Source organism: Nomascus leucogenys, chromosome X (assembly GCF_006542625.1).
Source record: "Nomascus leucogenys isolate Asia chromosome X, Asia_NLE_v1, whole genome shotgun sequence".
Lineage (NCBI taxonomy): Eukaryota > Metazoa > Chordata > Mammalia > Primates > Hylobatidae > Nomascus > Nomascus leucogenys.
The window spans coordinates 112,251,368-112,277,854 of NC_044406.1; positions in this window are offsets into that span (position 1 = coordinate 112,251,368).

The following is a 26,487-nucleotide window of genomic DNA, read 5'->3' on the forward strand; positions in this document are numbered from 1 at the left end:
GTCTTATATGAATGGCTTCAGGACACTGTCTCATGCTGTTCTCTAATTACTTAATGTGTTTAAATTTTGTTTTCCCAATCAGATTGAAGGTCTTCAAAAGGTTACATGTTTCCTACTTATTTTGCACCATCACACCTTCCTAGGTAAGTAGTAAATGGTTTATAAAAACTTGGGATTGACTTGTTGATAAGTAAAGAGAGAAAAGAAATTGAAATATCCAACAAGTAGAAGATATTTTGAAATTAAATTACTTGAAGTGGAGAAAGTAAGGGACTTGAATTGAATTGTAATAATGCCACATAACTTGTTTGAATTTACATAGATATCTATGCAGACCTATTTTGACCTACATATCTATATATACATAATTTCAAACAAGTTATGTTGTATTATTATCTCTATTTATCTATTTACATTTATATTTATATGTGTTTCCTTGAACCATTGGATGATTTCATCAACTGTGTCTGTCCACTTTTCTAATCTGTGAATGAGAAAATGAGATGTCTAGCCAATAACCAAAATAGATTACCAATTAAAAATTAAGGCAGAATATTTGTTACTTCCCTGTGGTGTCATGAATATAAACTTGTTTCTAAATGTGTTTTAAATTATTTTTAAAGTGTTAGGTTTTATGTCCAAAACTAAAATAGTCTCAGGAAAAAGGTACTCAAAGTTGAGAAAAAGGTGGGGCAATAGTAAGATGGGTGGATCAGTAACAAGTCTGTTTGAATAAATTCTAAAAGTGGCTTTTATATAATCTACAGAAAAATAGATGTTACACATAAGGCCTTACAAATTGGAGCATATTTTCAGATATAGAGGCATTTGTGTTCAGAAATGTGATCATATAGTTATTTCCAATATGTTGTATATAGATATGAAACAAAGATGCCCTTAAAAGTATATTGTGACATCTTTCTTACATTTGTATGTATAGCCTTTGCATTTTCTTTATCAGCAAGTATAAATATAAGACACCGAAAAAAGAAATATAGTTAATTAAGCTTGTGTTAAAATAACATGCGATAATGATATGGTTACTTATACCAGACACAAGACAAAATATTCTTGAATTATTAAATTGAATAAATTTTCCCTTAATCTCTAATTATAACACAGTCATAACATTTTCAAGCTGTGACCTTCTCAAGTCTCTTAAGATAAGCAGCTATGAACCTGGTTTGTAGTCAGATTTTTCTTCCAAACTTCATGACGCAGAAAGTGATATAGACGACTCAGCAAGTTGTTTTGCCCTATGATGGCACAATTAAAGGCATATGCTGTCAGATGGGGTAAGATAGGAAAGACTTATCACATTATTACATTTACTGTAAACAGAATTAGAGGAAAGGAGGCAATTTTGACCACATGACCTCTTCTATGTCCTACTCCTCTCCATATTTTCTAAGAGGAAGGAGTGTGTCAGAGTCCAAGCTTGGGCTTTGTTTTATGAGAGGGTAGATTCAGTGCTAGTTATATGTTTTGTGGGAGACACTACAGTATAGTGGTTATGTGAATCGGCTCTGGACCCAGATAACATATTTTGAATTCTGGTTCTAGGGCTTGCTGGCCTTGGAACTGGGCCAGTTATAATATTCCCTTTGCAATTATTCCCAGATTTTTAAAATGGGGATAATAATAGCACTTATTCCATGGGGTTGTTTTGATGGCTAAATGAGTTAATACATATATAACAATAAGAATAGTGCCTGGCAGATTATAAAGCACTTAATACATTTCTTAAAACTACCTTCCCTCCTTTGCACTACTTAACTTTACAAAGACAACTTGGTAGCTATGCTAATAGGGTTTTGTGAGTGTCCGCCGTATTGTGAAACACATATAAACACCATTATGAAAACTGACACACATGGGGATAAATTATTTGTAATAAGAGCTACTTGTCTATTCACATAGAGCTCATCAATGTCTATTTTGTTGCCAACCTAAAGACGAATATTAGTATGGGAAGAATGTATTGTAAGAATAACGTCACCGCATGCTAGTAGATCACCAAGTGGAAGTTGTAAGGTTTATTTTTTGAAGCAGCCAGACTTGGGTTCCTTTTGCAAATAATTGCTGATATAAATATGTACCCAAAACAAAGAACTGATTTTTTCTTAGATTTAGAGCATTTCTTATCAGTTGATAGTTGTGAAATTGGATAGACTGAAAATAGGCCATAGATAATGCTCCGATATTAGCTAGGTACATAAAAGAAGACCTGGAGGGAGATTATGTCCATAAAATTGATTGAGAAATCATTCTATTCCATGCTCTGAAATGTTTTAACCAGATATATGTGCCTAGTTGCTATTTTCCCAACTTTCTATACCATCTTACTCCTAGCTTTCAATGCATAATACATGTCAAGGCATCTCAATTTTGTATCTCTATCCCAAACCTGTTTGTTCAACTTCCTACTTGACATCTTGGCTACCAAAACAGAACCTCAAATTCGGACTGTATAAGCTCAAGTTATTGATTTCAGCCCCCATATACTTGAGCTTATATAGTTCCCTGTTTTAATGAATAGTATCGCCATCCATCCAGCTGTACAAACCGGAGTCCTAGCAACTATCCTTGACACACATTTCTTATCTTCAGGTTCAATATTCCATCTTCTACCATTTCTCAAATTCATTTAATTCTTGGTATTTCCACAGCTACCATCCTTTCCCAAGCCACCTTCATAAGTGATTTTCCTAAAACTACTCTTTTCCTCCTCCATTCAATTATCCAGGCTGTACCCAGAGTAATGCTCACAAAATACAGATCTGCCCATGTCACTAAAATGATTTTAAAAAGATAATGTTTTCCTGTTGTCTTAGGATAAAGACCAAAATCCTCAATGCAGCCTACCAGGCCCACCATGATATGTGACTTATGTTCTACAGCCACATGTCAATTTTTTCTCATTACTTTTTTGATCCAGCCACACTGGCCCTTTTTCATTTCCTCACTGATGTGAAATAACTTCATGCCTCAAATCCCTTTTGCATGCTGTTCTCTCTGCATGAAATGCTTTCTCCCTGTAGGTCTTTCCACCTTTTGCCCCCACAACCTCCCACCGCTCACAGATATCTTAGCTTGTTAACTCCTTATCCTTCAGATTTTAGGTCAAGTATCACTTTCTTAGGGAAACACTTCTTGACCACCCAGAATACATCAGATCTCTGTTCCTCCTATTATACATGAGAGGATTCTCATAATGTTATTTAATGACATTTATCAGAAAGGAAATTTCGTAGTTATTCCTGTGATTCTTTGTTTAATGTCTATATCCACCAAACGTTTGAACAAACACTCCCCGAGGGCAAAAGTGATGTCCATTGTGCCCACTACTTATCTCCAGTGTCTAGCAAGCCATAGAAATACTCAATTGATATTTGCTGAATAATTACTGAATGAAATTTTAAGGACCCTGATTTTTTGTTCAAGTGGTACATCAAAACTCTTTACAGTATTTGACAAACAACCTCTTAATTTAACACCAGTTGAAAAGAATAATTTTGCTCCCTTACATTTTAAAGTTTGTTAAATTGTTTACTCTTCAGTTGTGATTTTCGTTGGATGTATTCAAAATATAATATGCTCCATTTTTCCAAAAGGTTAACCCTGTATTCCTGCAAAAGTATGGATTGATTGATATGACAGACAGCTCCAGAAAAGATTTTGCAATTAGATTACAAGTACAGTACTCTACTGTCAACCACTGCTGTGTTATCTTTTAGCTATGAAAACATCTGCTCCAAATGACAGAAAGTTGCTTCCAGCTTTGGTCTATCATTATTGTTCTAAGGAAAAGCATCAGCCAAGACAGGGTAATATACGTTTAAAGTAGAACCTCAGCATTTAATGCTTCTCTAAAATGGGCATTTTGATTTCATGTAATAATGAGAAGACTGCAACAGTCCCCCCCAAAAAACATTGTTTCAAGTGGCATCGAATAGTTATATCTTAGCTGTCCTTGTCTTTAATATAAACTTAATGGTCTGATATTACTTTCTGATAGATTGAATCTTCCTGGCTGCTACTATGTACAAAAAGTTTAGTGGCTGTGCATATGTTGATGGCATGGTTTTACTGTCAAGAACTAGAGTAGCTTCATTAACAAACTAGTGTCAAGAATGGCTCAATATTTTTATGTGAAATCCTGAAGTCATTGTTTTCGCCAATTATCTTCCAAAATTCAGCTGGCCAATTCTAAATTACTTCTAGCAACATGGTAACTTACTTAGTTATTTTCACAGGCTGAGAACATTTTGTAACTAATGCATCATAGGAAAAACCGTGGGAATCTACTGTTTTGTATCAAACTTCACATGGATTTTCTACCTTCCTGGAATGATCAATGATCATTTTGGGGGGCCAAATTCATCTATCCCATATTCTGTAAGAACTCAGGGGCCTGAGGGGAGCATTTGTCCAAGTACACAACAAGTAATCTAAATATGCTTCTTAAACCACAACTGGTTTTGCCTGCAGGTATTACCACATAGTACACTGGTGAGAAAGCAGGATGCCGTTTCATCTGGATGAGAATAATGGTCAAGCTTCCAAGCTTTCATAATGTAGAACCTTACCACATTATAGAACAGTAGTTGATAATGTGGGCTTTAAAAATAAATAAATAAGTATGTGTTCTCAGTTCTCAGGCAATCTTTGTCTCACTTAACCTACAGAAAAATTAGCTTTTTAATCTATTACAATTTTATACAAGCAAATGCTTAGTAAATGATAGCTATTATTAGTATCTGGATTTTCCAAGCCTGTGGACCTACTCATAATTAACAATGTAGACTACCCTTCATTCTCATCAGAGAATGTAACCAAAATGCCTCTATCTGGGCATCCCTTTCCCCAGATTGTCCACCATCTCCTTGTTTGCCCAGCAAAGACATCCTCATCCTTCAAGTCTTATCTCAAACACTGCCTCCACTATCAGAACTTATTTGACTCTGTCAGATAGGTTTAAGGGCATCTTCTTTTGTACAGTCTGTATATACTTCCCTTATAGCAATTAATATACTTCATTACAGTCACTGGCTTGTCTTATTTTAAACTAACTGCAAGCCCTTTTGAGGTAGAAATATTTTAAAAAATATATTTGGATCCTCAGACCTAGCACAGTGCCTGACATACACATAGCCCATACACATTGAGTGAATGAACACTCAATGAATGAATAAATGAATTTGGCTTCTATCAAAACCTCTTTTAATAAAATATAATATTTAGCATTTTGAAAGTGAATTCACATACTCTCAGTTTTATTATTGAATCACCTGAGGTCACCAGAAGACTTGATCGTAGGATCAGATAATATTAGCACTTGCTGAATCAGTTTCATTTACTTGCACTCTCATTTTATGCTTTAAGCAGTTATAAAAGGTCATTAAAAATACTCCAACAGCTATATTAATATTTCTTCTGCATTTATTGTAAATGTGTTATGAAGGGCACTGATCATCATATTGCTCAATGTCCCTTTTATACAATGTCACTCAGCAAATTAATTTTATAATCTAATCCGAAAAAGCTTTTATCTCTTGTAATTATTATATTTCCTCCTTTCTGAATATGAGCTCTATATAGAAGTGCAAGCTATGAAGCCAGAAAGTCCTTGATTTGAACTTTGGCTCCACTTAGAGCTTCAGTTTTGTGACCCTGGACAAGACATTTTTTGAAACCTCAGTAACTTCATCTGTAAAATGAGGATTATAACTCCTACTCTCCATGAATGTATTGAACATAGATATGATATCAAAGTGACCACAAAGTTCTGGCACATAATATATGCTGAGTATACAGTAAAAATAATTTCTTTTTTTGACTTGGCTGCTGGGAAGCACAAAGACAAATATAATACTTAATCATAGCAACTATGTCAACTTTTACAATTTTTCTCTTTCTTCATTCTGGTTTTCATTATTTTGAATTTTATTCTTAAAAGTCCCTTTAAGTAGTTGTGGAAATAAGGCGTATAAAATTTGCAAATAGATTATTGTCTGTGAAATCTCTACAAAAATGATCACCTTAGAAAGCCTGAAGTCCTAATTATCATATGCAGGTGTAAAGTATTAGGGAATATTGAGATGTAAGGCACAGAGAAAAACATGTAATATTTCTGTAAGTTTATCCCTCTTTTGATCCCACAATATCATAAATATCACCATTAAAGATCGTCGTAGGGATTCCTCTCCCATCTGGATTATTGGGGTGTAAATCCACAGATATATATTATATTAACTTTGTATCATCAAAATAAATGGGATCAAAGATAGGAAATGTTTCCTAGAGGACAAAGACCTGAAGAAGAGAGTAAAAGAAGGGAAGAAAATGGTTAAAATATTTTAGAAGGAAAATGGGGAGGAACAGAGAACACTGACTTTGCCTATATCTCAATTTGTTTTAGGGAGACTTTATCATACTATTCTCTGAAATGTGACTTAAAGAAGAAACAGCTGCTTTACAATATGTGCTCTAACTAAAAAGACCAACTATGGAACATGTATTTGAATTGCTCACTGATATGATTACAAACAAAATGAAGAAAGGTGGGCTAGATGCTAAGACAAGTAGCTAGATGGGAATTCAGATGATTAATGATTGTATTTTCTCAACAAAGACTTATTAAATGCCTGTGATGTATTATGTAGGCATTAGAAAAAAGGAAATACAAAGATTAATAATACGTGAAGTCTTTGCCTTCAATGAATTGTCATTCTCTTATGACAAAAAGACAAAATGGAAAGACCTAGAGAGTAGGCCAAACTTATTCACCACACACTTATTAAATAAGTTCTATATGTCAGGACCTTTGCTAGCACATGTGGGCATATTACATGATTATATATTTTCTAAGTACATACTACATTATATATTATGCACATATAGTTGCATATATTTATGTTTATTATATATGTACATTTTATATTTTAATTATAACCTCCATTTGTTGATAACTTGTGCTGCACTACAGGTTTTACATATAGTATCTCTACTCTAAACAATAAACCACCATAATAGAGGGCATTCTTTTAACTTTACAGATTAAAACATTGAAATTTAATAAACCGAAATGTCTAATGAGTGGCAGGGCTCATATTAAAACCCAGGCCAGTGCCCTTTCCCCCATGACACTGTATCCACTACAATATTTTTTTCTCAGACTTTTGCCAATACTTAGATAGGGGATGAGCAGGACATGAGGATGGGATCAAATAAGCCAATACACTATAGTCTCAATGCCTGACCACTGAATGATTTGAATAGCTCCCCCAAATCTGAATGGGTGAATGGAAACCTCAGCCAAGACATGGTTTCCAGCCTTGTCCTGCCAGCATCTTGCTAGATGTGGTAGGCAGCCTCTACGATGGTCTCCAATGATTCCTGCCTTCTGGTGTTAATGCCCTTCTTTAAGTAATCTCCTTCCCTTTTGTGTAGGTTAGACTAGTGACTTTAATCAATAGGATATGAAAAAAGTGATGGGATGTCACTTCTATGAGTAGGTTACAAAAGACTGTGACATCCATTGTGCTTTCTGTCTCTTGTTTTCTCACTGGCTTACTCTGAGATAAACCACCTTCCATGTTATAAGTTGCCTTACGTAGAGACTCAGATGGTAAAGAAATGATGTCAGCGAGTAGTCAGCAAGGACCTCAGGCCTGCCTGTGGTCACATCAGTGAGCTTGGAAGCCCCAGGTGACATCTTGGTTGCAGCCTGATGAAAAACCTTGAGCCGCAGTTTCCCATATAAGCTGTGCCTCAATTTTCTGATCAACAAAACTGTGAGATAATAAATATTTGTTTTTGTCAGCCACTATGTGTTGGGGTAATTTGCTCCACAACAATAAATAACATATACACCAGGAAAAAATATTTCCCAGATTTGTACAGAGTTGATTGTACCAAAATGATGACTAGAATGATGATGTAACACAGAGCAACAGCTACATGGATTGAGCTCTTGAGACATAAAACATTTACGGAGCATTTAACCAAGCACCAGACCTGTAATACATTATCTTAGTTATTTAAATCAACTCCATAGTAATACTACATTCCAGCCCATTTGGTTGATGAAGAAACTGATGCATGACAATTTACAAGTTTTCGCAGCCAGTGAAGTAGCAAAATTTTGATTTGAACTCAACAGTGTGACTCTAGAGTGAACATTCTAAAACAGCCGTGTCTCTACTGTGCTATACAGTCTCAGTTTATTGCCTATAGGTTTGATAAGGGATTCTCTCCTAGTCTTTTAAAAATTGGGTTACTAAAATAATTTTTATCAAGTTTATAGATAAAATTAAACTGGGAATTATAATGAATATGAAATATAACAAAAATATCAATAGATTGGGGCAATGTTCAAAATTTAGCATGGTTACATTTAATGCAAATATGTGTTGTATCTGCATATTTAAAACATTTAAGAATAAAATAGAAGTGACATAGCTTTGCACTTAGAAACCCCTGTGGTCAAGTACTATGTGCTTAAATGGCTAGTATATATGAGGTATTTGATGAATACATGTTGAGTAAATGAATAAATCTCACAAAGCAGATTCAAACATCAGATGGGTCATTTGAGTTATATAAATTCTAAAGCTCTTTTTTACTCTGAAAGTCTGTGATTAAGAGTGTAACTGAAAAACGCAGGTATGTTACATATAATTGTAAATCCTGCTTTTAAGAATGTGAAGGCCACACTTGCAGCAGTAAAAAGAAAAAGGCATATCTTATCTAACAATTACCATATTACAAAACAGATGATGACTATTAATCAACACAGTATGCAGAATCAAAAATCATCAAAATATGTTTTAATAAAGCATAAATTATTAGCTCAATTTTGGTAGTTTTGCAAATGGGCAGGCTATATAAAATAAGGAAACATTTTGTTCTGTTAAGTAAAATGATAGAAAAAGGTATAGATGAAAAGCTTTCTTATTTTTACTGGGTAGATGGTCTAGAAGCAGCAAGAAAAAAAATCAGAAAGAGATTTAACTTATTTAACCCTCATCAGTAAATATTGATGAACTCTGTCAAGATATTCAGAATCTATTAAGTGTGTAATAATATGCTAATTGTGTAGAGCATGTGAAAGAGTAACAAATAATGGCCTATGCTGTCAAAGAGCTTCTAATTATATCAGGATGATATGATGAAGTATGTTAACATTAAAAATAATTTTTAAAATTTATGATTATAATATTAAGTGCCAATATGTAGAGATATAAAGGAGACATAAAGTGTCTTGTATGTGTAGGAGAGTAGAGAAGGTGATTACTTACTGCAGCCTGTGGCGTGGAGAGAAGAATTCATCAAGGATATGTGACCTTTTTGAACTCTGAAGTTTATTTGGATAATATGGGAAGCACAGTGGAGGAAAATATTCTAATTGAAGCAGAGTAATTGTGTTGTGGAAAAGTGGAAAATTGACTTGAAACTCAATAAATGTAAATGATAGTACTAATGATTTACTAACATTTAAAATTTTTCAACCTATTGAGTTGGTAAGTATTAATAACTAAAGCCTTATTCTGTGGTTGTAAAAAGATTTCCTAGGCAACTAGACTGACAGCTCTGACAGATTATACTGGTTATTTCAAAACCTTAACACCCTGCCTCTTTTTTGAACTGTGTATAAAGTTCTACTTCACACAGTGAATTGGAAAAGAACTATTAAGTGTTTAAAATTGGGTTCTGCCTCTTCTCTTTGTACAAATTGGCATGTACAAGAATAGAAAAAATGAACAAGGTAATAGTTGGAAACATATCATTGGTATCAAGAGACAAATCGAATTTTTTAATTTAAAATACTCTAAACTTTGAAACTGCAAAATCTTATGCACTTAAGTGAGCTATTTTTACTCTCTGGCATATAATTTCCCTCTTCTGTTCCTGCTGAGCTTCAGAGACAGGTCAAAATAAATTTACAGTGATAAAATTAAGGGCTTAAACATGCTGTTCTTGTGTATGTTCATAAAGGCTTTTCTTCTACCTACTTTATTTGCTATGGAGTTTCTAATACTCTTGACTTGGTTGGTAGCAAAGCCATTCTATCACATAAGGTACAAAATTGTCATTTTGAAAGCCTAATAACTTTCTAAAGTATTACATCACAGACGATAGAGAATGAAATAATTTGTGGTTGTTAATGTCACTGAACATATGGAGTTAACCTATGCAAACGGAAACAACCCTCCTTTCTTCTTTAACTTTCCAGTCAAATAAAAACTTTTGCAAATTTTAGATGAAATCATGTTCTGAAATTTAAATCATATGCTTTCATTGGCATGGGAAAAACTACTGACCTCCTTTAAGTACATAAAAAAGGGTGCCTCATGTTATTTGAAGATATTTTGGGTTTGTTTTTTAATGTGAGCCCTATGTGAACAAGGAACCTTGCCTGAGTGTGTTTTGAAAGTGGAGAGGGGTGCCAGATTCCAATTCTCCATTGGAGAGCTGGCAGGTTGCCCAACTCAATATTCATCTACTGAGCAGAAAAATATTGATGTTCACAGAAGAAAAGAAATATGCATTTTAAGGTGTAAATAAAATGTGTCACTTTGTAAGCATTTAAGGAGTAAGAGGAATGAGATATTCCAACTTATATTGACACATTGACACCAGCCATGGTCAAAAAGAAGATAGAATGTCATAAGGTTTACTTACCGTGTTTCGAATGTTACTACTAGAAGTATATAAAGACAAGTATTATTTAATTTTGCAAACAAAAGTGTATCTACCAACAAAACAGTCAAGTAAGATTAAAATATTTTATATTTACATTATATATATGCATATTATGTGTATATTACATTGTATATGTGTGTGTGAATAAATATGAGAGAGAGAAGACTTTTATTTGTCTTTTTCAGCTTTGTTTTTTTTTATTATAGATTAATTTCATCCCCTCTGAAGTACTGACTCAGTGATTTGCAAAACTCAGAAAATAAAGGTAGGCAGTTTCACAGAGTATTTTGTTTGCCTGACCAGATACACAGAGATGATTGGAGCAAGTTAAAACTGTTAAATACATATACTATCATAAGTCTCAATTATATTTCCTGCAATGTGTAAATTAGCCCAAGATGCCACATTGAAGTTCAAATACCCACAAACCCTTTAGACCTTGGCAATTAACAGTCTTGACAACACTGTGTCATTAAGCAAAACTGGGGCAGATGGTGACTCTCAGTATACATTCAATATGCAGCATGAGTGAATGAAAATATTGTAGCTCTTTGGGAGCATCTTTTACAGTCATATTGAGCTTTACTTGTCCATGAAGTTATTGTTTTTTCTTTTCATTTAATGTTTTTAATTTATGTGTAATAATTGCACATATTTGTGGGGTACAAAGTGATATTTTAATGTGTATACAATGTATATGATCAATTTAGGGTAATTAACATATCCATCATCTCGAACGTTTATCATTTCTCTGTGTTGAGCACATTTCAAATCCTCTCTTTTAGATGTTGAAACATATACAATAAATTATTTTTAATTATAGTCAGGGCTATAGAACACTTAACTTATTTCTACTATCTAAACTATAATTTAGTATTTGTTAACCAACCTCTCAATATCTCCTCTTTCCATTCCCCTTTCCATCTTTTAACAACAGTACTCCACTCGCCACATCTATAGGCACTTTTTTTTTTTTTTTTTTTTTTTTTGCTGCTACCTATAAGTGAATGCCTTTCTGTGCCTGGCTTATTTCATTCAACATAATGTCCTCCAGGCTTATCAATGTTTGCCCCAAATATCATTGTATTTGTATATCTTCTTTTGAGAAATGTCTCTTCAGATCATTTGCTCATTTTAAATCGGATTATTATTATTATTATTTTTGCTGTTGAGTTCCTTGTATATTCTGGATATTAAACCTTTGTCAGATGTATAGTTTGTAGATATTTTCTTCCATTCTATGGGTTGTCTCCTCACTCTGTTGATTTGAGAGCATTGAAAAGTGATTCTATTAACAAATATTTTTAAGTTGATATGGAACTTTAAAAATGATGCAGTGATTAGAGAATCCATAAAGTAAGTCCCTTCTCCTGTCTCATGAATGATTGAGCTAATTCAGCAGACATACACCTTTTTTTCTGTGTGCCCACCATTCTATGTGATGCTCAATAAATACTTCTTAAATAATGAATGAATGGATATTCTATTAGCTTCTTAAAGGAAGGAACCATGTCTTAAACATCTTTTGATCCTCAGAGACCAGAAGAATATTTGATACAAAGTAGACCATCAGCAAATGTTTAATCCACATGTATTCCAAAATAGAGAATAAATGTAAGAATATAACTTAAGCTTATCCTCCCTCATAAGCAAACCTCACACTCTGCAAAATACCTATTATCTTGAATTCTCAAATATCTGAGAAACTTCTTTTAGAGTTTAGCTATATGGTTAACAGAACATTTCTATGTGAAATACAAAAATTGTAACAAAGGAAGCTTATAATACCCAAATAACTTATTTATTTATTTATCTATCTATTTTTTTACATAGCTAGGGAAAAAGCAAAGCCTTGGAGGGCAAGCAGACATTGGTTTAAATCCTGGCTACATCCACCAAGCCATAAACTGTGCAATCTGAGGTAAATTATTAAACTTTTCTGAATCTCTTTCCTTACATATAAAATGTGGCTAATAATATCCATCTCAGATAATTAAATAAAAGATATAAAATTTCATTGTGTTATAAACCATTGGATAGAAGGCAGATAAAACAGAGTTTCTCAAATATTTTTTCTGAGTACTTTGCTTGATACTATCCATCATTTTGTGAGTATTGCTAAGATGTGCTTAACTAAAATTCAATTACCTGGAAAATCGATTTTACTTTTCTGTAAGAATGCCTATACCATTGTCTAGAGACAAATTATAAGTTCTGGGTTGGCACTATGTTTTAGTATTAAGATTATTGGGTTTGGGGGCAAAAGATCCATGTTAGAATCCTGGTTCTTCTACATCCTAGCTCTGTGACTTTGGATAAGTAACTTCATCTCTCTTGAGTTTTACATTCCACACCTTTAAAATAAGGATAGTAATACCTGCCTTACCTGCTTGTAAGGTTGTTCTGAGAAACAAATGAGATAATGGATGTGAAAATAGTTCATAAAGTGCAAGCATCATGAGTCTGCTAAGTATTTTTATTATTGCTTTCTCTATGTTTGATTTGTCTTGGTAGTTACGTTAATTGATTTGTCAGAACTATTACTGGTTAAGATAATTTATTGAGAATAATGACCAAAATTGCTTAGGAAACACATCATCAACAATGATAAATTTTTATTTCAGTCTCTACTACAGAAATGATACATGCCCTTAAAAATTATATATATTTTTTATTTCCAAAGTCTCAAGATAGGAACAAAAACAACTTCAATTAATGCAGCCTAATATGCATACTGCAAGGGTGGTAACACATAGTGAGATACTGGATTAAGAGAAACACTGTAACTGCAAATGTATCAGAGTGTTTCCCATTGACAATAAGGATTTTTCATGATCTCATCTGTTTCTTAGGCTAAGAAAGGCACTGAGTCAGATTTTCCCCTGCCATTAAACTTCTGTGTTAATATTTTGTTAAATGGAATTGTAGTAGTTCCAAAATGTCAATATAAATAGCTTACTCTCAGGGAGTAGACTTTCTACTGGGAGAATCTGGCTTGTTCATTCACAATAAGAATACTTCAAGAATTAACCATTAAAATTTTGCATGAAGCATTTATGCACATGTATAACCATTGAGAAATGTCATACATAATGTCTTCAAACTTCAGTGATTTGTAAAAAAATCAAAGTATTAGTTCAAAATGGTTGTCGAACCAAAGAACCTTAATTTTGCGTACTGTTTGGCATAAATTGCTAGCACAAAGCCTCAGTTCATACTAAAATTTGAAATGATATTTTGTTGCCAAGTAACATTATTTTTCTGATGACAGTTGCGTAAATGGTGGTGGTGGGGAGAAATGGAGTTTGCAAAGGGATGGAACATGGTTAGTAATAGAGACATTTAATCAGTAAACTCTTACAACGAATAATTGAAAAATAAATCTTTATCTGTTGTAATAAGACTCTATATGTAGATGTGGGATTTGTGTGGGTGACAGAAAGATTGAAATCACTGGAAGCTTTCAGCCATGAAGGAGTTGTACACTGTAAACATTCAAATCAAGATCTTTCATCCACGGCAGAATGGCTTGTTACTTTGCACAAAGAACAATAAACTGGCTCATAAGCAAAGTGAGTAATTTTTTAAAAACACACTATTGCATGTATAACAATCATCGCAACATATCTGTCAAGCACATCATGTATAAATACAAAGGGGATTTTAAAATAAATCTTTAAGCCAGAAAAGCAGGAGAAAACTATGATGGTGATTCAGTGGTCTTTGCCTTATACTTGGGAAGTCAAATGGGTCCAAGAAATAGGTAATAAGAAAGACTGAAAAAATTACCTTGTACAAATTACTGTCCTTGTGGTGAATATGCAAAATGAAAAATATTACTGAAAGATGACTGCATTTATTTACTGAGAGGAACAAAAAATTTGGGAGCTAGAATTTTTCAAAATCATTTTTCATCTTAATGAAGAGGCCTTGCTGATAATCAATATGTGACAGGCATACATTTTATTTTCTGTGGCTCTAAATGACTCACAGCTAATGGTACAAACAAAAATATATTTGATAAAACATGAGAATTTTCTTACCACAATTTTGAATGCAGCTATATCTTTAGTTTTCCAATAAAAGGAAGTTAATGTTCTTTTGCCTTTGCTAGGATGCTGCAGAAGAATCTTTAGCTAACTCGAAATGATGATGACAATAATAATAATATAATGGAGGCCCAATGAAGGGTTTTTTAATGGAATGAAAGGTCAGGATTTACAAAAATGGACTTGTGCTTTTAAAGACTCAAATATTTTTTACATAAATTATATCAAAGACAGTTGCCAAAAGTTTTTCATATTTGATGAATTCGATTATTCTTGAAAGAAACTAAACCCTTAATAGGTCAGTATATTTAATGTTTAATAGGTATGAAAGAAAATTTACTAGATAAATTTATTCAAACCTGGCCTCAAATTAAAATTTAACAAAGTCTCATTAAATTATTCCTGGGAAATCATGCTCAAAATGAACAATTTTCATATAGTTTTAGTATACCTCACTTTCTTGAATTCTCTTTTTAATAAAAGTTGACGTGAATGTGCTCTCTCTCTCCCCCATCAAGCATGCTGACATACACACATTCACTCATACACATAGGTACAATAAACACAGTCAGGGACACACACAGACACAACACACACACATATGCCCCCCCACACACTTCTGATGTCAAGAAGACTAATGACTGTGAGGATAATGCTTACAGCCTATATAATCCTTTTTCTGTCCCAGTTCAAAAAGTTTCATATGCAAATTTAATAATCAGTGGCAGAATAACTTAGGAGGGTTATTATAAAATGATACATAAGAAAATTAAATAATCATAAATAGTAAACAGAAAATTAGATGTCAGTAGACTGCTTTTAAATTGATGACTGACTTCTGATATGAAAATGCACATTTAAAATGCTTAAAAATAAAACACTTTGAGCATAAAGGACATAGTAAAAGTTCAATTAATAAGAACACTTGGGGAAAGAGGTAGTAATGAAGGTTTTGGTTTTTGTTTGTTGCTGTTTTTTGGGTTTTTTTGGTTGTTTGCTTTATTTTGTCTTGATTAGAATAAACTTCTTGTTTCAATCTCAGATGTTGAAGACTTTTCTAAATTCAATTGTCTCTGTTCTTGTCTTGGTAAGGTATTATGGGCATAAAGTCATAAAATAATCATGTCATAAATGTAAATTTTTACCTGATTATATAATTATTTCATTATATAGAGAAGTATATTTTTATGTCTTAGTTCTCATAGTACAAGAGTGTGGAGAAAATACAGTTTTATATATTAGTTTTAAATTACTTTTACATATTAGTTTTATATAAAACAATAGATTTGTATATTAGTTCTCATAGAATAGTGTGGATAGAGAAAATATACTTCACAGAACTCCGGCTGGCACTTGAAAGCAGGTTTCTAAAACAAATTTCAATAGTGACTGGTTTCCTTTTCAATTCATTCTAAAAGAAAAAAAAAGAAAATGCAAAGGAATTGACAAACTCTGATCCCTAAAGAACATAATCTAACCTTATGGCTTAGGATTGACTTGGCAATGAGGGCTCTTTTTTGGTTCCATATGAACTTTAAAGTAGTTTTTTCCAATTCTGTGAAGAAAGTCATTGGTAGCTTGATGGGGATGGCATTGAATCTATAAATTACCTTGGGCAGTATGGCCATTTTCACGATATTGATTCTTCCTACCCATGAGCATGGAATGTTCTTCCATTTGTTTGTATCCTCTTTTATTTCATTGAGCAGTGGTTTGTAGTTCTCCTTGAAGAGGTCCTTCACATCCCTTGTAAGTTGGATTCCTAGGTATTTTATTCTCTTTGAAGCAATTGTGAATGGGAGTTCAAGCATGATTTGGCTCTCTGTTTGTCTGTGATTGGTGTATAAGAATGCTTGTGATTTTTGCACATTGATTTTGTATCCTGAGACTTTGCTGAAGTTGCCTATCAGCTTAAGGAGATTTGGGGCTGAGACGATGGGGTTTTCTAGATATACAATCATGTCATCTGTAAACAGGGACAAAGCTGGAGGCATCACGCTACCTGACTTCAAACTATACTACAAGGCTACAGTAACCAAAACAGCATCGTACTGGTACCAAAACAGAGATATAGACCAATGGAACAGAACAGAGTCCTCAGAAATAATGCTGTATATCTACAACTATCTGATCTTTGACAAACCTGATAAAAACAAGAAATGAGGAAAGGCTACCTTATTTAATAAATGGTGATGGGAAAACTGGCTAGCCATATGTAGAAAGCTGAAACTGGATCCCTTCCTTACACCTTATACAAAAGTTCATTCAAGATGGATTAAAGACTTACATGTTAGACCTAAAACCATAAAAACCCTCAAAGAAAACCTAGGCAATACCATTCAGGACATAGGCATGGGCAAGGACTTCATGTCTAAAACACCAAAAGCAATGGCAACAAAAGCCAAAATTGACAAATGGGATCTAATTAAACTAAAGAGCTTCTGCACAGCAAAAGAAACTACCATCAGAGTGAACAGGCAACCTACAGAATGGGAGAAAATTTTTGCAATCTACTCATCTGACAAAGGGCTAATATCCAGAATCTACAATGAACTCCAACAAATTTACAAGAAAAAAAAAAACAACCCCATCAAAAATTGGGTGAAGGATATGAACAGACATTTCTCAAAAGAAGACATTTATGCAGCCAGAAAACACATGAAAAAATGCTCATCATCACTGGCCATCAGAGAAATGCAAATCAAAACCACAATGAGATACCATCTCACACCAGTTAGAATGGCCATCATTAAAAAGTCAGGAAACAACAGGTGCTGGAGAGGATGTGAGAAATAGGAACACTTTTACACTTTTGGTGGGACTGTAAACTAGTTCAACCATTGTGGAAGTCAGTGTGGTGATTCCTCAGGGATCTAGAACTAGAAATACCATTTGACCCAGCCATCCCATTACTGGGTATGTACCCAAAGGATTATAAATCATGCTGCTATAAAGACACATGCACACGTATGTTTATTGTGGCACTATTCACAATAGCAAAGACTTGGAACCCACCTAAATATCCAACAGCGATAGACTGGATTAAGAGAACGTGGCACATATACACCATGGAATACTATGCAGCCATAAAAAATGATGAGTTCATGTCCTTTGTAGGGACATGGATGAAACTGGAAATCATCATTCTCAGTAAACTATCGCAAGGGCAGAAAACCAAACACCGCGTGTTCTCACTCATAGGTGGGAATTGAACAATGAGAACTCATGGACACAGGAAGGGGAACATCACACTCTGGGGACTGTTGTGGGGTGGGGGGAGGGGGAGGGATAACATTAGGAGATATACCTAATGTAAATGACCAGTTAATGGGTGCAGCACACCAACATGGCACATGGATACATATGTAACTAACCTGCACATTGTGCACATGTACCCTAAAACTTAAAGTATAATAAAAAAATAAAGATGTCCTTAAAGTTTGTTTTATCAAATGAACAAAGCTCATCATCCATTTGACATGTAGGGCAGTACTGATACTTGTTTCCAAGAGTAAAATAATTACATCACTTTGCTTTCACATTTAATCTGTTGTGGTGTTTGAATAATAGGGTTTTTGGAACGTAAGACTGGGATCTGATACAATGTCACACAGCCATTTCTATATCCTTATACAATAAGCAAATGTTTTTGGACAATTTTGCTTTAAGTAGTAATTTTTTTACGTTTAAAATTATTAGGTAGATTTCCAATTCTTAATCTAGTATCCCTTAGCTAGTGTTTCATATTACTTAATTTGTAAAAATTTACTGTTTTCCATTAATGATGACAATTAAGAAATAATATAATTTTGATACTGTGCATGTGGCAGTTCTAAAACATTATAGACCTTTGTTGGATGCATAGTTTGTGAATATTTTCTCTCATTCTTCAAGTTGTTTGTTTACTCTGTTTATGGTTTATTTTGCTGTGCACAAGCTCTTTAGTGTTTGACTAGGTCTCACTCGTCAATTTTTGTTTTTGTTGCAATTGCTTTTGGGGACTTAGCCAAAATTTCTTTGCCAAGGCCGATGTTAAGAAAGGTATATCCTAGGCTTTCTTCTACAGCTTTTTACACTTTAAAATCATATATTTAAATCTTTAATGCATTTTGAGTTAATTTTTGCATATGGTGAAAAGTAAGGGTCCAGTTTCATTGCTTTCATCGTTGCTTGTTTTTGATGACTTCATTGAAGATCAGATGGTTGTAGTTGTGCAGCTTTATTTCTGAATGTTTTATTCTGTTCCACTGGTCTATGTGTCTGTTTTGTACCAGTACCATGCTACTTTGGTCACTATCACCTTATAATATAGCTTGAAGTTGGGTAATGTGATGTCCCTGGCTTTTTTTCTTTTAGTTTAAGATTGCTTTGGTTATTCAGGCTCTTTTGGGGTTACATATGAATTTTAGAACAGTTTTTTTCTAATTCTGTGAAGAATAACATTGGCAATTTGATAGGAATAAAATTGAATCTTTAAATTTCTTTGTGCAGTATGGCCATTTTAATGATATTGATTTTTCTAATCCATGAGCACGGAATGTTTTTGCACTTATTTGTGTCATATCTGATTTCTTTCAGCCGTGTTTTGTAATTCTCATTGTAGAGATCTTTCACCTCCTTGGTTAGCTGTATTCCTAGATATTTCATTTTTTGTGGGTATTGTAAATAGGATTATGCAATATCCAGAATCAATAAGAAACTTAAACAAATCAACAAGCAAAAACCAAAGAACTGCAATAAAAAATGGGCAAAGGACATGAACAGACACTTCCCAAAAGAAGACAACAAACATATGAAAAGAAGATCACCATCCTAATCATCAGAGTAATGCAAATCAAAACCACAATGAGATACCATCTCAGACCAGTCACAAGGGCTATTATTAAAAAGTCAAAAAAAAAAAAAAAGCAGATGTTGACACGTTGCAGAGAAAAGGGAATGCTTATATAATATTGGAGGCAATGTTAATTAGTTTAGCCACTGTGGAAAATAGTTTGGAGATTTCTCAAAGAACTTAAAACATAGCTACTATTTGACCCGGCAATCCTATTAGTAGGCATACTCCCAAAAGGAAAGAGATAATTATACCAAAAAGACACATGTATGTTCATCACAGCACTATTCACAATCGCAAAGATGTGCAATCACTCTAGGTGCCCAACAATGGTAGATTGGATAAATAAAATGTGCTACATATACATTATGGAATACAAAAAGTAATGAAATCTTTTCCTTCGCAGCAACGTGGATGGAACTGGAGGCCATAATCCTAAACAAATAAATGTAGAAACAGAAAATCAAATACTGCATGTTCTCACTTAAAAGTGGGAGCTGAACATTGAGCACATGGCAACATAAACATGGGAACAATAGGCACTGCAGACTACTAGTAAGGGGAGTTAGGGAAGGGGGTGTGGGTTGAAAAACTACCTATTGGTTTCTATGTTGATATGGTTTGGATGTCCCACCCAAATACCATGTCGAAATGTAATCCCCAGTGTTGGAGGTGGGGCCTGTTGGGAGATGATTGGATCATGGAGGAGGATTTCTCATGAATAGTTTAGCATCATTCATTTAGCAACAGCACCCCAATGGTACTGTATTCATGATAGTGAGTGAGTTCTCATGAAATCTGGTCCTTTAAAAGAGTATAGCACCTCCCTCCACTCTCTCCTGCTCCTGCTCTAGCCACGTAACATGCCTGTTCCCCCTTTGCCTTCTACCATGATTGTAAGTTTTTTTAAATACCTCCCCAGAAGCTGAGCAGATGCCATCATGCTTCCTGTGCAGCCTGCTACAGAACCATGAGCCAATTAAACCCCTTTCCTTTATAAATTACCCACTCTTGGGCATTTATTTATAGCAATGTCAGAATGGCCTAATACATATGCTCACTAGATTGGTGAAATATATCCATATAACAAACCTGCACATGTACCCCTCTATCTAAAATGAAAGTGGAAATTAAGAAAAAAAATAAATCAAAAAGGTTTCAATTAAATTGGCAATGTGGTAGTCATTTTAACATATTCTAAAAAAATTGGATAGTGGAATCATTTGCAAGATTATCCACACCATAGTCTATGCACATATGTTAATATTTGACTACCTAAATACCGATAATAATAGCACATTTATAGAATGCTTACTATGTGCTAAGCATTGATCTAAGCACTTTACATTATTAACTATCACTTTATTGATGAGGAATCTAAAGCAAAAACAGATTATATCACTTGCCTAAAGTCACTTGGCAACTAAGTGGTGAAAAGCAGATATTTCAACTTTAGAACCAGCACTGTTAACCAGTATACTGTACTGCTCTAATGGCTATCCACTTGAAATGAGGGAAGGAATATTAAAATGCTTCAGTTTTCAAGTATTCCAGCTGACATAAAGGATATTGGATCTTATCAAGGCTCTACAAATAACAAATGGCTTACCCTTGAACAAGTTGCATCAACCCTTTGAGCTTCAGTTTCATCATCCAGAAAATGGGGATATGAATATGGTAGTAAGTAAATTTCCTTCACTTTTACAATTTTATGTTTCTATGACTTTCCCAGAGTATAAAGAAGTGGGAATAAATGCATCATCTACTTACAGTGTAGAGAAAAGAAAAAAAGACCATTGATTCTTAAATTCATTTTGATTTATGCCTTGCAAATGGATGTCCAGCAAGGTTATAAACACTAGTTTTGAATGTTATGTTTTCCACTTAGAAAACATTCTTTCCTACATCTTTATTTGGGTCACTCATACTGATGCTTTAAGACTTCTATCAACTTTTAACTCATTCAGGAAACCTTCCTTTCTCTTCAGGAAGTATTCTTGTTTTATTGCCATATCACACACCAAGGGAGATGACCTTCATTTTAATTATATCTGTGCCTTTGTACTCTTCTTCTTGCTGTTCCATAAAACTCCACATTTTTTTTTTTTGCCTGGCTGTCTTCCACTCATTTTTTGATAGCTTAAGCATTATCTTTTCAAGTGTCTTTTCATTGGCTTAACCTCCCTGCCAAGGTGGGTTGAATCTCCCTCTTTAAGTTTCCAATACCATGTTGCAAAGATCTCTTTCAGAATGCTCAACAGATCGTATTCAAATGATATACATGCTTGGCTTCCTCAATAATTGTATGATCCAAGATGACAAAATTCATGTTTTATTCATCCTATATCCCCAAACCTAGAGGCATTGCCCAGAATGAAATAAGTGATCAATATAAATTTGATAAACTTAAATGGTGATCCGTGGAAGACATAGACTCGGCATAGTTCTTTACTTCATCCTAAAGAGAGGACAGTGACATTGTATTTGTTTTTACCTTATAGAAAAATATGAGAATTAGTAAGAAAAAATACCAGTTTGAAGTCTTAAGATTAGATGATATACAAAGAAGCAACACATAAACCAGCTACCATTATACCTCATAAACATCTGAGCAGTGATAACATTTCTGATAATAGTAAATTATATCGTATGAAGATGGATTTATTTTATGATAGAACAACTAAAAAGGTTACAGTGAACTTACAAGGTGAATCTCATTTAAGTTAACTTTTCAAAATAGAATAAAATAAATGTTTATTTAAATGGAAATTAGCATGGAATGCTGTTTGTTAAACTTTTCCCATTGGTGCTCTCAGCAGCTGTGATCTGGGGCCTAAATGAGAGTTAAATACATGAAAGAAGACGCTGATAAATTAATGATGAACATGGGCATAGCTCATTAACAGCCTCTTAAGTGGAAACTAGCATAAGAAAGAAAATTTAAACTTGAAAACATTTTATTGAAATCCTTAATTCCTATAAATATACAGTAAATCTTTTTTAAACAGGACAATGGAACAGTTCCTTGGCCCCTGTGAAACATAATTATTCTCTCCCTTGCTCCCTCACTCCCTCCTTTCCATCATTTAAGAAGCACAGGCACTTTGATAGACCCTAAAGGGAGGGTTAAGATATAGAAATGAATAATATATAGTCTTTAAATCTTCTTGCACATGATGGGACTTATAGAGAGATCCAAAAGTATAGTTCACTCTAAAACTAACAGGTTCAAAAAAATTAATAACCTTACCATTACTATAGACAAAGCTGTACTTGTTTATACATTGACAATTCAGAATTAATAAGGTATTTTTATTCTTTCATAAGTCAGTCCCAGTTGGTATGAATATAAGCATTTCATATCAGTTCATTTGGGAGTGATCTTTTGTTGCAAATAATTATGTATTCAAGTTTTTACTTTAATGAAAACATCCTTATTATTATAGACTACAAAGTAAAAGCATAGATACTTTTATGCCTTCCTTTCAAATGTATATGTTTCATTGTATTTGGATTTACAGACTGATATTGTATCTGTAAATGACATCTCTGATTATATCATTCCACTGATATAGGCAGTTTTACTTAGTGAGACATAACACGCAAAAGAACTGTCAGACTAAGTATTTCAAAAAGGATGGATTAACAACATGAGAGTTAAAGGACGTTGTGATGGATTGGACAGAAAGCTGTTAAGTATGACCCCATGGTATAAGCAAATGTGGACATGGTGTTTTATGAGAATAACAATAAAATTGTGCACATTTTTAAAGAATAGCATTTTAGAATGTTGATTATACTCATCATTTCAGCACCAGAGCATCATAGAATCTCCATTAGTTAAAGAAGAAGATTCATTTTGCAATTCGCATTACTATTTGAGGTATATCAGTAACATCAATAATAGTTACCTTAGGCTACTGCAACAGCAAAGAAGGAAAAAAAAAGTCTACGTGGTTCATTTCATAAGAGAAGACATAGAGTCCCTGGAATTGAGATGTCACACTTGAACACATTTAGTGTTCAGCAAATAATTTCTGAATGTCACTGATCCTAGATCGTTTTTAAAAAGCTACTTCCCCTTACTTTGAATGATTTGTTATGCTGCATTTCATTACTTTTCTCCTTACTTTGTTCTTCTTTTGTTTTAAATTAAGTGATGAGATTTTCAGTGAAGATTAAGCACTAGCAGGCAGTAATGCAATGGCCCAAACACAGTTTTAATTGGAACCTCAAATCCTGTGAAAAAATAAGAAATTAAATCATTAATAAAATGCATTTCCCAGATGACACTGTTGATATATGTTAAGACGCAGCCATTATTTTCTCCCATAAGATTCCTATAGACATAATTGCAAAATGTAAAATTCACTAGTTGTGCCATATTAGGGTTATTTAATGAAATTCAGGCCTTACAAAGTTTCAAGTATCAAAGAATTAATAAAAAATCTATAGGAGTTTTCCTTTTACAAAACATTAGCATTGTTATGTCAACATTAATCCTCATGGTTCCTTACAATGTTAACAGTACATATTTAGTACGTTGCTTAATGCAATCCTGGAAGTACTACAGAGATATTTCAATATGACCCAAGCAAAACTAAGGCACAATGTTAAACGATTCAAGCTGCCACATAGCTGAAAGTTTAGAAAGAAATGTCATATCTCTGGAAACTTGAAAAACTCTTAATTATAAATGCTACCATTAAAGAAAATCATGAACACAACCTTCTAGTGAGTTATAGGCTATACCAGGCACATGACTAAAGTGCACTATAAAACAAACGGAAGACACATTGAGGGGGATAATAGATTTATGATCCTATCTAAAAGACCACTTCATTATGCATTTGGTCAACTAACAATTATTAAGCAGCTCTGGACCCAGTTTTGCTTAAGAGTAGTGCAAAAGTAGTATCTTGAAGAGCTTAAATCTAGTGGTAGGGATCAACTGCAAATTTAACAACTACGAATGAATCCATACATATTAATGAAGCTAGCAATGATTAACTGAGAAAATAGCATTTTATTTTACTTTATAATTGCTTTACAATTGCAATTTCATATGTACTAAAGTATACATAGATACATATTTCATAATATGTTATATAAATACATGCCACTTTTATGTGTCTCTTTTTACCATTCTGTAGCGAACATGAACAATGAAAAGTGATACAAACACTTAAAAATTGTCTTTATTTCCCCTTGCCACACTGATTTAAAATGGTTATTTACTGGTAAACATTTAAGCAGAGAAATCTAAAGCCTATACTAATGGCATTTAAAAGGTTACATATTTCTTCAAGTGTATTCTATTAATTATAACCTGCTGTCATATTGCATATATTCTGTCATATGTGAATGAGTAGATGTATCTAAAAGATTATCAACATGATTGCAATTCTGCTCTGCTTCTAGCTGTTATCTCTAACATATTATCTTAATATTATAACAGTATTTTGCATTTTGATAAACACACTCATATTTACTTTCAACCAATACTTATTGATCATTCAAAATATTATAGGTGTCATGTAAAATAAAAATAAAAACATAAAATCAGACATGAATTCTCCCTTCAAGGTGCTTACAGTCAAGCAAGGGAGATGGCAATTCATTACTAAAAGAGAAGGTAGAATATGATGAGTATAATAAGAAGCATAGTGAGGAAAACGTTACAATAGTTTAGAAGAAAAGAAGTTTGCTTACAACTGTGAGGATCAAGGAAGGTTCTGTGAAAGATGTAGAATTTCTGCAGGTCTTTAAAGCTTTGGGCAATTAAAGACCAAATAACATATTTGGCAGACAGAAAACTGCATGGGAAAAGATGAAAAGGTACAGGAATAAAGGAAAGTGTAGGGCATATATGGAAACTAGTAGGCAGCATTATTTAGCTAAATTATTTGATACATGCATTGTTGTAGTTGAGGTAGGTCCTGAAGGATAGACAGTGGAGACCTTTAAGTATAAGCCTAAGGAAATAGAACTCCTTACCCTAGGTAATAAGACTCACTGAAGTTTTCCAGCAGGGAGTGATATGATAGCATTTTGCTTTAGAAAAATTAATCTTTCAGAAGTATAAATGATAGATTTGAGAGTTTGAAATAGAAGCAGAAGGGAGGGTGTGGCGGCAATTAGGGAGCTTTTGTGATGGTCCATGTGAGAGATATTACGGGTGTGAATTCAAGCAAAAGCAACATAAATGAAAAAGATAGAACAAATGTGAAAGATGCTTTCTGTAGGTACATCACGTTGACAACATGCTTCTAAAATGCTGAACCTGGAGAACTGGGAGTATAGCAGTATCATTAATAGTGATGGAAAATACAAAAATAAACTAGTAGTTTTGGTAAATAAGAGAATACGAGTAAATTTGGTTTATTTTAAATTTGTAATGCTGGCAAAAGATGACCGCAAGCATGTGGAAATGTATAACTGGTGTCCAGAGAGTTTTAGGCTGCATAAATAGATGTCAAAAGCATCTGCATTTATTCACACAATTAACATTTAATGAATACCTAATATATACGGGGTATTGAAAGTATAAAGGTAAATACTATACAGTCTCCTGCCTCAGGTAATTTTCTTATAGGAGAGAGAGACTAATCAAGAATTAGAATTAAATATGGAAAGTTCAATAATCGTAGTTTGTATTAATGTAATTATACAAACAGGGAACCTGATATATCTTGACAGAGTCAAAGAACAAGTCTGAAAAGAAGCTGACACGTGGCCTGAGTTTTAAAGGATGAGGAAATATTTGCCAGATGGAGGCTCAATATTTTAAATGGAAGTAACAAAAAGAGAAAAGAGATGAAGGCAGTTAACAGTGTGGTGTGTATGAAAATCTTACCAGTGTTTGCTGGAACAAAAAGGAAAATGTGGGAGGTGCAA